The sequence below is a fragment of the Paramisgurnus dabryanus genome, chromosome 22 (genome assembly GCF_030506205.2).
Source record: "Paramisgurnus dabryanus chromosome 22, PD_genome_1.1, whole genome shotgun sequence".
Lineage (NCBI taxonomy): Eukaryota > Metazoa > Chordata > Actinopteri > Cypriniformes > Cobitidae > Paramisgurnus > Paramisgurnus dabryanus.
Window position 1 is genome coordinate 31,974,092 of NC_133358.1, and position 16,313 is coordinate 31,990,404.

Consider the following 16,313-nt stretch of genomic DNA (forward strand, 5'->3'; position numbering starts at 1 on the left):
TAGCAGCAGGACAAATTATTTCATAGTTAAGAGAGGCTTATTGTTAGTTTGTAGTTTTTGCACACACTGTTGAACATGTTTTTTTCAGCTGTTTTCAGTATGATTTCATGCCTTTCATCTTGATATTGAAGCTGTAGAAATGTGATATTTTAAAGATACGATTATATCAATATTAATAAATAGCGTAGCTCTCAGTGTACATCTGTACATTTAGTACCCGAACTGATTCAAAGGGTTCAAGTCAATAAGAATCAAAGAGAATTGAATCTGTTGATAGATTTTTCTCTTACAAGCTTCCCTCATCTGTTAAAAGTTTGAAACTTTTTGACTTTGGTGTCACTTCTGGTTTATAAATAGCACCCGTCTCCACCTGAGCACTGTGTTTTATTGATTTCATGTTTTAAGGACATCCTTGATATATTGAACACCTTCCTGAGGTCTGACAGCTTGTCTGATGTATTAGGATTGCTATTTAAAGTCGAGTTCATTTTATTCATATAGTGCTTTTCACGGTGCACTTTGTTTCTATGTAAGTGGCGTTATTTTTACTTCCATTACAGTTCTTGCCCTTTACGTCGTATACTGCGTTAAACTTTATTAATATTCTAGATGCAGTAAAAGATTCAAGACCTGGCTATCAGTACAGCTTCTCATAGTTTGTATGAACATTCAGTGACATGAAAATAGACAGCAGCATGGATTTAAGCTTTGAAATATTGATTGCATGTATATTGTTTTGATAATAATACAGAATAAACTTTGATTTACATTGAAGGAGGCACGGAGTCATAACTAGAGACCTGAATTATTACGTTACATTTATGCATTTTAAAGAAGATTTTTTCCAGTGCATATCTGTAGCTACATTTCCATTACAGATTTGCGTTATTTTCTAAATGTTGACAAAAAACTTTTTGTGAAATAATGACTTTCTATTAACTCATGTTATGCGACTAAAATGTAATTTGTTCTTAACTCTTTCACCGCCAGCGTTTAAAAAAAAAGTTGCCAGCCAGCGCCAGCGTTTTTTATGATTTTCACCAAAGTTTAATGCCTTCCAGAAAATGTTCTTCTTTAAATAAATAAACATGCAATATACCAAATGAAAGAACAGACCCTCTGCTTTCAAACAAAAAAAAACGTTTCATCCTACCTTTAGTGGTTCTTTTGCAATCAGCTTTTGAATATGGGTAGGTTTTTGCAAAAACACCATATTTTGAGCAAAAAGCAGAGATAATTCCATTTTTGTGACGGACTTTTCATAGAGATCCCATTCAGAGCGATCTTTAAAACAGACACAAACATGCAGCCGCTTGCCATAGGGCAATACTTCCGGGTTTAAAAAGTTGTGGAACCAGGCGCCACCTGGTGGATAATAGCGGTATTGCGGAAAGACGGAAAATCTCGTCATTGGCGGGGAAGCGTTTTCTCTTAATTGACGAGATATCTCGTCAATGGCGGGGAAAGAGTTAATAAGTCATTCCAAAAACCATGGGGCACGTGTGGTATGTTTGATTGGAGGACAAGACAGAGGAGGTGTGGTCAACATTATGCCGCATCACAAGAACCAACATGCGTATGACATCAAAATACAGCGAGAGTGACTCGAAAGCTTTTTGTGATATTGTAATGTCATGCGCTTGTCGGTTCTTGTGATGCGGCATAAAGTTGACCACACCGTGTTCGACTTCATACGGCATTGCGCAGACCGATTCGCTGACTTGAAGCAGTGCATGCCGGTTAGAAATTTTGTCCGACTTAAACTGGCGTTGAAGGCATGTGACGTATGGTTTTAAAGTTCCGCAAGATTTTTATAACAGGTAATTAAAAAGGGTACCACATATTTCACTACGGCAAACAGCAGGTGTCAGATTTGACGGCTCTATCTTCAACTCCTTACTCGACTGCAAGCGGCAAACATTGCCGATTGGTCTGCGCAGCGCTGCATAACTTTAGCAGTTTTGCGATATATTCCTTGTTCGAAAAACCATCTCTCCCAAGCGTAAAAACTTTTTTGTGATTTTTTTAACAATTATTTTTTGGGCAAAAATGCCATGTTTCCATTGGGCGCATTTTAAATTCGCTACTTCAATTTGCGCAATTTGAAGAATAATGGAAATGTAGATAGTATCACATTTGTTTTTCACAGTCAGAGACACAGTTTTTTATATGTTTTATTTCTGTTACAGAATTTTAGTATATTAGTGCAATATAACATGCTTTTAGTAGTATGATGTCATTTTCTGGAGCTATATTTGTGTTTACTCTCCAAAACATCCATTAAACCTGCTGCTGAGTTCACATGGGTTCATTATACTGGGTAGAAAAGGTGATAATGTTCAGTGTTTTAATCAGGGTTTGAGTTACTCTGTCCATCATTACACAAAACACGGCTAAAACACACAACCCTGTGACTCCTGACCAGTGACCTTTAGTTTAAACAGAGAGAGAGAGAGAGAGAGAGAGAGACTATGTGTGTACTGTATATGGAGTTATTTTCAGTCCATTAACAATAATAAACCATATTTACTTCATCTGTTCCTGGCAGTCACCTGTAATAAAGCAAAATCTGAACTTTGGGGACTTTAAGCAGATGAGATATCATAGATGGCAAGTAAATATCCTCTGGTCTAATAAAAAGAGCTGACACAAGCTGTTTGTTATGTAATTGGCTCTTATGAATTACCGTATGTCCTTACGTTTACTACTACACAGATTTGAGCGTGAAGGATCAATAAATGATCTGTGTGTGTTTATCTGCTAAAGATAAATGAGGTCCTTAAGGTATTTGCAATACTGACTCTATTGTTTGACATTTTGAGCCAATTAAAGACTTCAGCGTAACGCTGCATTGGCTGCTATATGGTCCGTTGTGTTAACTATAACCAGCTTTTATTTGACTCATTCTTTTAGCTTTTACTATTATCTCTGTTGTTGTTTAAAAAAATGTGATATTTGATAATCCATCATGTAAGCAAAGTCAACAGTGATTATAAGGTATTTGGTGTCAGTTATTTATTTTTGGTCTATGGTAAGACGCCTGTGAAATTTTTACTGACAACAAAAATTTTGTCTTGTTTTAATCTAGACATCTGGGTTTGGACGGATATTAGATGTCTTTTAAACACAAAATTGAGAATAGCTTATATGAGATTAGCAAGTACTTTTGTGACATAATTTATTTAAGTGTGTTCAGCTTGCCGTGTGTGCGGCTCATCATGTCAAAATATGTGTTCGGTGTGTCGTGTGTGTGGCCCGTCATGTCAAAATATGTGTTCAGCTTGTCGTGTGTGTTTCATCTTGTCAAAATATGCATTCAGCATGTCATGTGTGTGTCTCATCTTGTCAAAATATGTGTTCAGTGTTTGGTGTGTGTCTTATCTTGTCAAAATATGTGTTTGGTGTGTCATGTGGATGGCCCGTAATGTCAAAATATGTGTTCAGCGTGTCATGTGTGTGTCTCATCTTGTCAAAATATGTGTTCAGCGTGTCTCGTGTGTGTCTTATCTTGTCAAAATATGTGTTCGCCGTGTCATGTGGATGGCCCGTCATGTCAAAATATGTGTTCGGTGTGTCGTGTGTGTGGCCCGTCATGTCAAAATATGTGTTTGGCGTGTTATGTCAAAATATGTGTTTAGCGTGTCATGTGTGTGGCCCGTCATGTCAAAATATGTGTTCGGTGTGTCATGTCAAAATATGTGTTCGGTGTGTCGTGTGTGTGGCCTGTCATGTCAAAATATGTGTTCGGTGTGTCATATCAAAATATGTGTTCAGCGTGTCATGTCAAAATATGTGTCCGGTGTGTCATGTGAAAATATGTGTTCGGTGTGTCGTGTGTGTGGCCTGTCATGTCAAAATATGTGTTCGGTGTGTCATGTCAAAATATGTGTTCAGCGTGTCATGTGTGTGGCCCATTATGTCAAAATATGTGTTCGGTGAGTCATGTCAAAATATGTGTTCTGTGTGTCGTGTGTGGCCCGTCTTGTCAAAATATGTGTTCGGCGTGTCATGTCAAAATATGTGTTCGGTGTGTCATATCAAAATATGTGTTCGGCGTGTCGTGTGTGTGGCCCATCATGTCAAAATATGTGTTCGGTGAGTCATGTCAAAATATGTGTTCGGTGTGTCGTGTGTGGCCCGTCTTGTCAAAATATGTGTTCAGCGTGTCATGTCAAAATATGTGTTCGGTGTGTCGTGTGTGGCTCGTCATGTCAAAATATGTGTTTGGCGTGTCATGTGGATGTCCCGTCATGTCAATATATGTGTTCAGCGTGTCATGTGTGTGTCTCGTCTTGTCAAAATATGTGTTCAGTGTGTCTCATCTTGTCAAAATATGTGTTCAGCGTGTCATGTGTGTGTCTCATCTTGTCAAAATATGTGTTCAGCGTGTCATGTGTGTGTCTCATCATATCAAAATAAGTGTTCGGTGTGTCATGTGAACCATGTGCATCATGCATCATGTCAAAATACATGCCTGCTATAGATGCTTCAAAAGGGTTTATGATAAAAGAGACACCTGCATTCACAAAACACTCTCAAAACACTGTATATATAGTTTTGAAAGATAAATACACATGGCACGTATGCAGGTTTATCTACATTGGTATTTCTCTAAGGAAATACAAATGCATTTTTTTTGTGGTTGGGTGAAAAATGAGCAGGTGATTTCCTGACAGACGTCAACATCTGCTGCTGTCCGTAATGCTAAGCCTGCAAAATTTACGCCCGACCGTCTCCCTCCAGCTTTCCTCAGCACTTCTGTATTTCATGAAATCTTTATGATTTATGCCATGCACAAAAGACTACCATCTGATGATAAAAATAGAAATGTTTTCAAGCTCCACCTTCTCTCTCTCTCTCCATTCTCTTACTCTATTTCTTCATCTCCTCTGGAGGTTTTTAACACCTCTGTAGTTAATTTCTCTCGGTTTCTCTCGCTGATCTCCAGCTGTTGTCTGTGTCATCTCACCGCCACAGTCTGTCAGCGTCTCCTGTCGAGGGTTTATAAAAAGCTCTTGTGTTTCCATCCCTCCTCCTAAACTCTCAGCTTCCTCTCTTCTCTGGCTGAGGGTTTGACGGTGGAGGTGTTTCACCATCATTATGAGATAATGTTTGAATGCAGATCCTTACACACCTCCAGCATTATAACTCATGACAGCGTTGAGCTTTCTGAAGGGTGTTTGACTCAAATGAATGTCAGAAACACTGCTCGGATGCTAATTGTTTGTGAAGGTGGCATCTGATTCAGACTCCACTTAACAAATCCCACACCCTAAACACTTCTAGAAAGAGGCCATTCACATTTTCCGGCTTTAAAGAAGTTGTTGCTCTTATGTGAAACCATATAAATTCAATACTGCTTTTAGGATTGAACAATTGAATCTAATACTGCATTGGGTTTGGTTGTGTGGGCCGCATCAGCTGTCATGATTCTCCTGATGCGTTGCTCAGAAAGCAAACTTACATTTATCACACATCTTCACCTTATATCTGATGGTTAACCACAGTTTTGGCCTTTAAATGCACTGAGGGAACATCATAAATGATCCTGTCCACCTGTAGACTCTTGTTCTGTGTTTTAAAGACACCGTCTGGATTGATGTGGGTGAAAGTGCACTTAAATCGTCTTCAGGATCTGAATGTTAAATGTGCACACTAATGAGGGATATTATCATTACACATTGCCAAAGAAATGGATGCATTATTTACTCCAGCCTCTATCTCATTTTGTAACTGCTTCTTCTCTTTTTAAATCTTAAGCTGTGTCCGAAATCATGTACTGTGACAGTACACTGTCTAACTGAGTATTTTTCTCTTGTTTTCTAATATAAATATCTGAAAATATTTTTTTCTGGTGGTGTCCATTGAATGCATAGTTAAAATCTAGTAGTGAGTTCAACTCTTTTTTAAATACTAGGGGCTCTATCATACACCCGGCACAATGCAGTGCAATGCAGCGCAATGCGCAACGCAAGTGTTTTGCTAGTTTCAACCCGGCACAATTATCATTTTCATATTTAGCGCCACATTGATGAGAGCTGAGACTCCCATTGGTTTATTGCATGTTACGCCCAAAACACACCCATTACTCATTAGGAGAATATGAATAACACTTTTCGACCGTGTGCTCAGCGCACAAACCATTTTTCCCGTCGTTAAATTAGCAAAAGTGGATTCGGACATGCCCATTTAGACTTTGCGCTTTAGACAATGCACTTAGATCATTAAAATACGGCCCTTTGAATTCAAACATACTACTCACCTATTGATATTCGCCTTCAGTATATTTTGGAAGTAGGCGATTTTGGATGCAGCATTAGTGTTTTTCAGCTAATTTTATGATACATATTAAAAAAGTTCACACTAGGGCTGCAAAAACTAATCAAAATATAATAATCGGTTATAATATTGTTGTCAGCTAATTTTATTTTCAATTAGTTGGTCTGTGATGTCACATGCTCTCGCACCTCCGTCAGACAACGTGGACACGCGTCCACTTTATACAGCGCCAGCTGTGCGCTTATAATTAAAGGTCTAACGTTGAAGATTAAAATGAGTTTATTAATCTGTAGATAAATTTATTCACCACCTCATCCCTGTAGGCTCAATACATTTGTTGATTAATATTTTGACATTTAAAGATGTTTTACTATTTAAAACTGGACAAACGTTTTTATTTAAGACTTAAAATGTCACAATCAAAAATATTATATTAGTAAAACCCTAGAAGTGTGTGACTTTTTGCAATTTAAAAAGCATATTTCTACACTTGGAAACCCTAATTAGTGACTAATTTAACTATAATAAGTGAAAATATAATTGAGTAAATATTCAGTTTTTTTATCTAATTAAAATGATTAATCGATTATGAAAATAATCATTAGTTGTCACCCTAGCTCTCACACACTTCCCCAAAAACAAACCCCAACCATCACAGAAAACTTTCTGCTACTTCACAATTTCAATAAACATCATTCTGTTTGATTTATAAGCTTGTTTCCTCATAGAGACACAACGTGATAATTACCAGGTACAAATACACCCAGTTGTGTTGTATATGAATCAGGACTAAAATCTGGGATTAATGTAGTCATGCATCACTTTCTCTGCTTCTCTAAATGTGACACAAGGCGTCATTTGCTGGCGGCGGGCTGTGAATTTACCACACAGCAGATGGTGGATTCACACTGACCGGTAAACAGATGCTTAGGGTCCTGTCGAGATCCAAATTTTGTGGAAGTGAATGAGGGGGACATATGCGGACCAATGTGCTCCGTTTCATCGCTGCCCTGTCGAGAACGCTACTGATTCATACAGGCCTTGAGTGCCTGTTTTCCAGCGTGTCCTTGGCCTCCCTCTGATTGCCTTTGTCTCGGAGAATAGACTTACATTTCTCTCTAGGCCCATTTGATGTGTTGATTTGTCTTTATTTACTCCCTATTTAAATTATTTACATGAATTTCTTTCAGCTGTGTAACACAAAACGAAATGTTTTGCACCGCATCCTAAATAAAGCACTTGTTTTTGCCTGTAATTCTAGATCCCATTATTTTCTTGGTATTACATGACATGGAATATCTGGTGGCGTTGTTGTTGGTGTATTAAAACTTTACAGAGTGACTTAGACGCGTTATCAAATAGCAGTAAAGTGAACGTCTCATCTGACCTTCTGGAAACATCATCACAGTGATGTGTGTCTGTGAATTACAGCGTTATGTATCAGTGGATTTAAAGGACAGCCGTCTTCTCTATAACACATTGACAATGTCTATTTTCATCATTACTGAGAGATCAGATCAGTGACGTACTGTTAACTCCCTGGGGTCCAAAAACGACACGCCGTGTTTTAACGTGTTTTCTCCTTATCATAGCAGAATCAACTTAAAATACTCCATCATTAATAATCATACACTTATGCGTTTGATATCATTTAAAACTGTGAAGGGTCTTCTTTAATTTGTGTACATTCACAATAACAACAAATCTTTGTGTTTTTGTCAAATAAAGAAAATAAACAGGGTGCGCATCCAGACATTTCTGTCTCCACCAGCCTTCTCTCACACTATATATCAAACATGATATACATATCCAAAGAAAGCCTGAAATGTCAACTTTTAAACAAACTAATTATAATCGAAAACAAATATTGCCTGTTTATATAATCTGCATTGAAGTAAAGAGAGTACTGTTTTTCCTGGCTGACTTCATTATCTTTAATGCGGTCACGCCCACAGGTGGTAACCGCTATTTACATAGTAATGAACAGACGAAAATTTCAAACAATGACAAACAAAACATAAAGTTTCATCAGATTTAAAGACTTTACTTTGTGTTTGTGCTGAGCACTACATCATATTTAGTCTATTAGTGCTATTAATCAACCTTTTGACAATATTCAATATTAGGGCTCCATGGAAAATGTGCTATATGATGACCAGCTATGTAATGTGATATATAATAATGCTTTACATTTGTAAAGCAATTTAAATTAAAATAAATATTTAAAATAAAAATAAAACAAGAAATCGAAGTCTAGCCAGTCTCTCTTCTATCTGCATCGGCCTACAACTTTGGCTGTACATACATTTATGAAGTTGTAAAAACATTGCAATTCATTTTAGTAATGCACATTTGCATATTTGAATCATTTTGATATGCAGTCCCACTTGATATCGATCTCTATGTTTATTTGGTTCACAGTGGCTGAACAGGATCATTTCAACCAGCTTTTGACAAGTAGATTCAAAATCTATAATGCATGAACAAAAGTGTTCAGAAAAGAAAATAAAAGAGCAGAGTTAAGTCTAGTTATATCATCAGGGGTGTTGAAAATATTTTGGGTCGTTCTGTGTGCTTTTCTTTGGTTTCTGATGTCCTCTCTGTGGTCACAAATGTGAGCTGATGTTTACGGCTCAAGTTTTGCTCAATGTCGCTCTACGTGTGTTTAATCCTGTGATGATCAATACCAAAGTCCCTTAGGAAAGTCGCACCACTTGACGGCCATGTTTGCAAAGTTTTCTCTTTATGCTGTTATATCTCAGTGCAGGTGGATGTGTAGTTTAGTGTGTGATAATTGTTTCATCTTCTGCAATTTGCTCTTATCACCTCTGACAGTCTGATAATGTCAGGACGCATTACATACTCACTCGCCCGCTCTTACAGACACACGGAGAATATCAAGTTTAAGCACTTAAACAGCGACCAAATTACCTCCAAAAATATAGACGATGAGACCACATTTAAATCTGCTCACATCCTTGTATGAACCCCCAAATCTACTTTTTTAATGTTAAGATTTTTGCATTGTGAAATTCTTTTCATGATAATTAAGCAAATTACATCGCCCCAATCACATCCACAAAACTCTCAGCTCCTCCTCTCTGGTGTGTCATGTCCGCCATGGTGCTGTAAATGAGTGCAGTCATGGCAACAATCTCCATGTTACAGTAGACCTATAAACACCTCTGATGAGAGAGAGAGAGAGAGAGAGAGAGAGAGAGAGAGAGAGAGAGAGAGAGAGAGAGAGAGAGAAAGCACATGTTGGACTTTTTATTTACATCATTTTTATTTCTGTTCATATATATTTCTATATCACATCTATATTTTCAGCTAAATGCATCTTTTATTTCATCTTTAATTTCTACACAGCCCAAATGTTTTGATCAATACAAATATACACTTTTTGTCAGGGCAACAAAGCACACTAAAATTGAAGTTGAGAGAGACAGTTGACCTTATAAGACAGACAGAAAAAGCGATAGACAGCTAATCTTTAAGAGAGAGAGAGAGAGAGAGAGAGAGAGAGAGAGAGAGAGAGAGAGAGAGAGACAGCTTTCTGTCAATGTTTGTGTGTTTTTTCCTCTCTTTGTAGTAAAGGTCTCATTAGTGTGTCTTTGTGTTGAGTCCAGCTCTGCTTCAAAGCAGGAACAGAAAAAAAACATGTAACAGTACATTTTGATCTAAATGGATGTTTTGGTCTACAGTTTTCTGATAGAAATGTGTGTTTGTCCAGCCTATCATTGGCATCATAGCTCGAGGTGGTTACTAAGCAGTTGCTATGATGTTCTGGGTGGCGTTTAGGGTGTTGATAGGGTGTTTTGGGTGGTTTCTTATTGGCGAATATAACTATCAGAAAGATTCATTTGTTTAAAGTAAGAATAATATACGTTACAAACTATAACGATTAAAAAAAAAATAACAATATCGTTGGGATCACTTGCCGAGCGATTTTTTTCCTACTAATGAACGATAAACCATTGACAGCCAATCAAATCTTTTTAAATCTAATATGTATGCACATTTAAAAATGACACTGTGGAAAAGCTCATTACTGAGGTCTATTACATAAAATGACTTCAGGTGTCCGGTGCTTAAGATATTAGATAGATTCACTCTTTAGAGATACACGAAATGCAGTGTGTTAAGGACATCTGTTGGTTATACTCGCTGTAAATGCAACAAGAACAGAATATTTATACATTTAATGACGTGAACAATACCAGCATTTTTATTAAAGGAAATATTAAATAATGCCATTGAAGGAAACGTTAAATTGAATTGCACGAGTACTGCACCTCGCAAGTGAATTGGCATAAAGTTATCCAGTATTGTTATCGTTGTAGGCAACATTATAATGTGAACGACCATTTCCCCTAAAATAAACATCTGACAGGTAAATGTCGATTTTCAGCTGTCACATGATTAGAATAGAATTTGTTTAATGAAGATAGATTGTAGCAGACTGTTGTTGTAGAAGATGTTTCCCACAATGGATTGCTCTGGTTCAGAGAAGACATGATTAGTTTTGAGAGGGATTCATTCGGGTTTTGATTCAGGACAGGTTCTTTATCTTCAATTTCATCATGAAGTTTCTTCTCCCACACCTTTCGTATACCTTCTCTTCCAGCTCGCCCATCAAAGACGCCGCTCGCTCGCTGGCTCATTCTGCCACACGATGCTTTGATCTGTGGATGGAGTCTGAGTGTATACTGTAGCAGTACTCTCATTATGAAGAGTCTTTCCGGTCTCATTCTGTCCCTGAGGATTGTGATTGATAAGAGCCTATGACTTTCTGCTGTACCCACACAAACTCATCTTCAGCTAAACAGAGACCAGCTGATTTACATTGATTTATTTAACAAACACTTTATTTAAAGGGCTCATATGACGTCACTAAAAATAATTTAGTTTGTGTATTTGGTGTAATGCAATGTGTTTCCACAGATTAAGCTTCAAAATCGTACACTGGACTCTGTGTTTTTAAAACGTGTTGATTTTGTTTTGAAAAACATGGTGTCCTTTGATTGGCCAGCTGTCTCGTGCATTGTGATTGGCTGAATACCTTAAGAGTGTGATAAAAATGTTACGGCCATTATCATATTTGAAATATCGGCTCCCATGTTTTGGACATACTACAGCGAAAAATACTACAATGAGAATAAAAGAATGCATTTTTCATTGCGTACATTTGGGTGATGTTAGAAATGTTTAGGCATGTCTGAATGAGACGTTTTAGGAAAACGGGGATGAGCCTTTACTTTTTTATTTTACTTTTTATTGTATTTTATTTTATTCACATGATTTACAGGGTTCCCACATGTCCTTGAAATCCTTGAAAGTTTGTGAATCTGGGGAAAAAATTCAAGGCCCTGGGAAGTTTTTGAAAATATACATACATAGATACAGGTCATTGAAAGTGCTTGAATCTATTTTATGCAAGAAGTTTTCTGGAAAAAAATCCATATTATTCCCTGTGTAGTGTAGTATAATATCATAAAAATTCTTGACTTTTTAAGCACACGTGCTAAACTGTTCGCTTTAAATGCTTATATCTTCTGTATGTGAATGTTGATTCATACCAAAATGCTTTTTTGCATAGTTGTGTTTGACACATGAAAACGTCTCGGGTTACGTATGTAACTGTTGTTCCCTGAGAAGGGAACAAGACGCTGCGTCTCCCTTGCCATACTCCCTGCGTCCCTGTAACGCTGTCTTTGGCAATATTTCAGATAGCGATATACTTCCTGGCTCTCGCGTCACCCTGTCTTTGTCGTTAAGCCTCACCATTGGTTGAATTTGATATACACATTCAGACGCACTTACCCCTGGAGGCGTCCCCAAAGTGTCACCGCAGTGACGCAGTGCGAGTTCCCTCGAAAGGGAACTGTAACAATGTATCTTAAAAGGTAACACGATGTAACCTTGCTCTCACTTGAAATGTGTCCCCACATTTAGTCCTTGAATTTGAGGGTATTGAACCTGGAAGTCCTTGAAAGGTCCTTGAATTTGAAGTTAGCCAAGGTGTGGGAACCCTGGATTTAGACAAGTCATCCAACCAAGGTCAGAAAATATGGAAAGAAGAAGCTCTTTTCTCAAACTTGTATTCAGTACAGGAACTTTACTAAAGCACACATGAGAGAGAGAGAGAGGGGTAAAAACTTTTGAAAATCCATTTTCAAAGTGACATTTAGCCCATTTGCAGTCTCTTATCTTCACATGGGTGCTTTTCTGAGCCGTTATAGTTAAATAGCAACCTCATGACCTCAGACAGAGCCAGAGCTCAACATTACTGTTCATTAAAGTCATAAAGTACTGAGGACCATCCTTACAGACCTTTCAATACAGTGACCCTGAAGTACATATGGACAAAATAACATGAATGTCAGTGCATTAGTGGACACAATATCTTAAGTCATTTATTTTAAAGAAAGCTAACACAAGCATAATGTAACAACTGTAATAAAAGATGAGGACTGTTGCATAAAAACTATTTTTTTGATTTAAAATATTTCACCTGATAAAGCTGTTATGTTATACATTAATGCACATTGTGAAAAGTTACATGCATACATCTAGAAAGAAAAAAGTGACCAGATGTCCCGTTCGTGTTCCAAAGCAATATAAAGACAAAAACATATTAAGAAAGGTTTTGTCCCTGTTGTTTCATTTATGGATAATAACAAATATGATTTCAATGATATTTTGACCATTGAACTAAGAAATGTCACCGTTAAATGAAATAGCGAAATTGAAAATGCGGCCAATGGAAACACGTAAATTTAGCAAAAAACTTCCATATATGGCAAAAAATGTTTTTACCCTGGCAATACAGTATATCACGAAACTGCAATGGAAGGTTTTTTTTCACTTTTACATGTCACCTGACACCTAAATAAATGTCACATGATCAGTCTTTAAATGTGACACAGTATTTTTGTTTGGAGTAAAAGACAAAAGAAGTGTGTTTGATATGAGTGCCATGATTCGAGAGTCAACTGCTCTGTATACTTTAAATCATACTTTTGCATTGACTTATCGTACAAGACAAAAATATTATGCATAATAACAGTTAATGGAAATGCCGTCATTTTGCAATAGTTTTATCAACATTTACAAAATATCACTAAAGTTTTGAGCAAATCTTTAATGGAAACCGGGCTAGTTTGACACGTAATCTTTACTTAGGCCTAGTCCACACATACACAGTTTTTCCCTCCTTCACTAAAAAAAATCTCCACGTCTACACAAACACACAAAAAACCTTGTATATCTGGTTCAAACGCTGTTAATAGCATGCCAAACCAACAAATGGCGATATATCCGTAACCATAAACCATGTTGGCCAATCAGAAGCCAGTTTCACAGGAAAGATTTCTAGACGACAAAGCTGCAACTAGAGGTTCTAAAAATATTTTTTAATGAGTGTAGATGTTTTGACTGCTTTGAATATTGACATCCAGCATGTCTGACTGATGTTCTTGCTGTTGTTTCCAGTAGACAAAACACAGATTAAAGATTGGTTTTCTATCTTTTATCTAACAGCAGAAATCTAAATGGAAATTAATTCTTAAATAAAATCTTGTTAATGTAAGTTTGCCATTAGTTAAAGTGATTAATGATGAATCGTGTGTGGAAGAATAAGCACAACCGATATCACCCATGACACATTGTTTTTAATCTAAACTGGGAGTGTTTAAGCATAGATAACAAATGTTATCTTCATGCACAAGTGAATGAAGAATCGGCGATGATGTTGAGTTATTGTTGTGGTTCATTTTGTCTGTGGGATTTGTTCAACTCAGTGAGTCGAGGAGCACTTGGGAATGAATCCGGTCTGATTGTCACAGGAAGGCTGATGATGTTCGGCTCTCTCGGGAGTGAACGCCGCTGAACCTTAAATTGGGCCGGAGAGGTGAATTCTTGTGTTGGATTTGTTTTGTGCTTTAATGCTGAGCTGGCAGAAATCCCATCTCAAACTGAAGCTCATTCTTTTGTGTGGTGCTTATAAAAGTGAAGGCTGATGGATAGATATATTTCACTTTCTCTCGTATCAGAGGGATTTATTTTTTCGCAGCAGTGAGTTTGCGCTTGAGTGACAGCTGTCCATCATATCTCTAGTCTAATACATCAAACAAACACAGAAGATATCATTTTTCTGTAAATTGCATCAGACTGTAGTGTATAAAGTATATCTGCTATGATTTTATGACTGTATTGTTAATGTCTTGTGATTTCCCAGGATCCTCTCTGTCTCTGATGAATGTTATTTCATCAGTATTGTGTCAGGTATCCTCTGGCTTTAGTTTCTGCAGGATCTGATATTGTCCAGGGTTTATAAGAGTCTCTCAGTGTTAACTGTGTTATATTACTTGAAGCACAGCTGCAGGTTTGACTGTGATGTCTCTGATCTTCTGTGTGTTAACTGTGTTTGGGTCTTGATCATCTCTGAGCCAGGGCTGGGTGGTATATTGAGTTTTGGTAATATATCAGTATTTTTCCCAGCAGGATAAGGGATGAGTCAGTAGTATCTATATCGGTATGGTCTGATATAGAGATGTGCACGAATAGTCGAATATTCGATCTGCAATAATAATTGAACATGCTTTCATGTCTTTTACATACTTTAATGTTAAATATACATGAAAATTAATTTGTTTGTATTTTTTGGTGCATATTTCCTAATTTAAAGCCTTCTGTGAAATTGTGACAAAATGAAAATACATAAAACTTCAAAAACGTATGTCTTAATTACGTCATTTAAATAAACTTATATTTTAATATTTGTATTTTATGAGCTTGAATATTATATGACTAAAAATGCCTGATATAGTCTGATATGACCCTTCTTTTTTGCGACAGATAATCTGCCATAATTTTACATTTTACATATACAAAAGTTATGTCGTTGAATTTAATTTTCATCGTACAATGTTTTAATAAAGATGCATCTGCATTGTAACATCTAGGGTTGTAATGGGATGAGATTTTCATGGTATGATAATCGTGTATGTTAATATTAGGGATGCATAACGATTAATTTGCGATTAATCTTTGGCAGAATAAAAGTTTTTGTTTACACCATATATTTATGTGAGTGTGTATAATAATTATGTACATATAAATATGCACACATTCATGTATAATTCTAAGATTTTTTTTATATATTTAGTATTTATATATAATATAAATTATACATAAATATACAAATGTATATACACAAATAAACATTTCTTAAATATATACATGCATGTGTGTGTATTTATTCATTCAAAGTTATTACACACAGTTAATACACATATAATGATGTAAACAAAAACTTTTATTTTGCTACAGATTAATCGTGATTAATCGTTATGCATCCATAGTTAATATCATGATATACCGGTATATCGTTACAACCCTAGTAACATCTCACATAAGACTTTGGCTTGCATATAAAAATTTATTTCACATTGTAGAAAATACAGAGATATTTAAATATATTCAGGACATATTTAGGTTGATCGTACATTTAGGTCAATATCGGCCAACCCTATGCTTCATAAAGACTTTGACTTTCTTTTATGTTTTGTGGTCCAACTTTTTATGCTCCAGTTGATATATTTTTTGTAATAAAAAATAGTATTTACTGCAAGAAAACTAATCCAACACACATCCCAGGTTGTCAGATGGTTTTCCTTAATAAGATTGAAAATAAAGCCCTAATCTAGTGTTATTGTTTTTGCTCTGATGTACTTTGTAAGAGGCTCAGTCTGTTCTTGATAAGTTTTTGACATTTTAGTCTCATGAAACTCAGGTCAGGGGAGTTATTTGTTTAACGCATGATGTTGTGTAATGTATATGTGTGTAGATGGGCAGTAAACACTGATCTTGCTCTTTGCACTTGTTTATGAATGTAAACTTTCTGTTTGTTTCTTCCTGTTGACTTTATCACTATCAGATCTGTTTAAAGAAATATCAAAAGTGCTCCTTAAACAAAATGTAGATTGCAGGAAATCATCCCTCAATTTGTTTTTGGCATCCTGCTAAACTGA

The 16,313-nt window shown here is 36.4% G+C and overlaps 1 protein-coding gene across 1 annotated transcript in view; it reads left to right on the top strand.

Moving 5' to 3' along the window:
• kcnh2b (potassium voltage-gated channel, subfamily H (eag-related), member 2b) overlaps positions 1-16,313 on the top strand; it is a 169,662-nt gene that overhangs the window by 45,552 nt on the left and 107,797 nt on the right. The window lies entirely within an intron of this gene.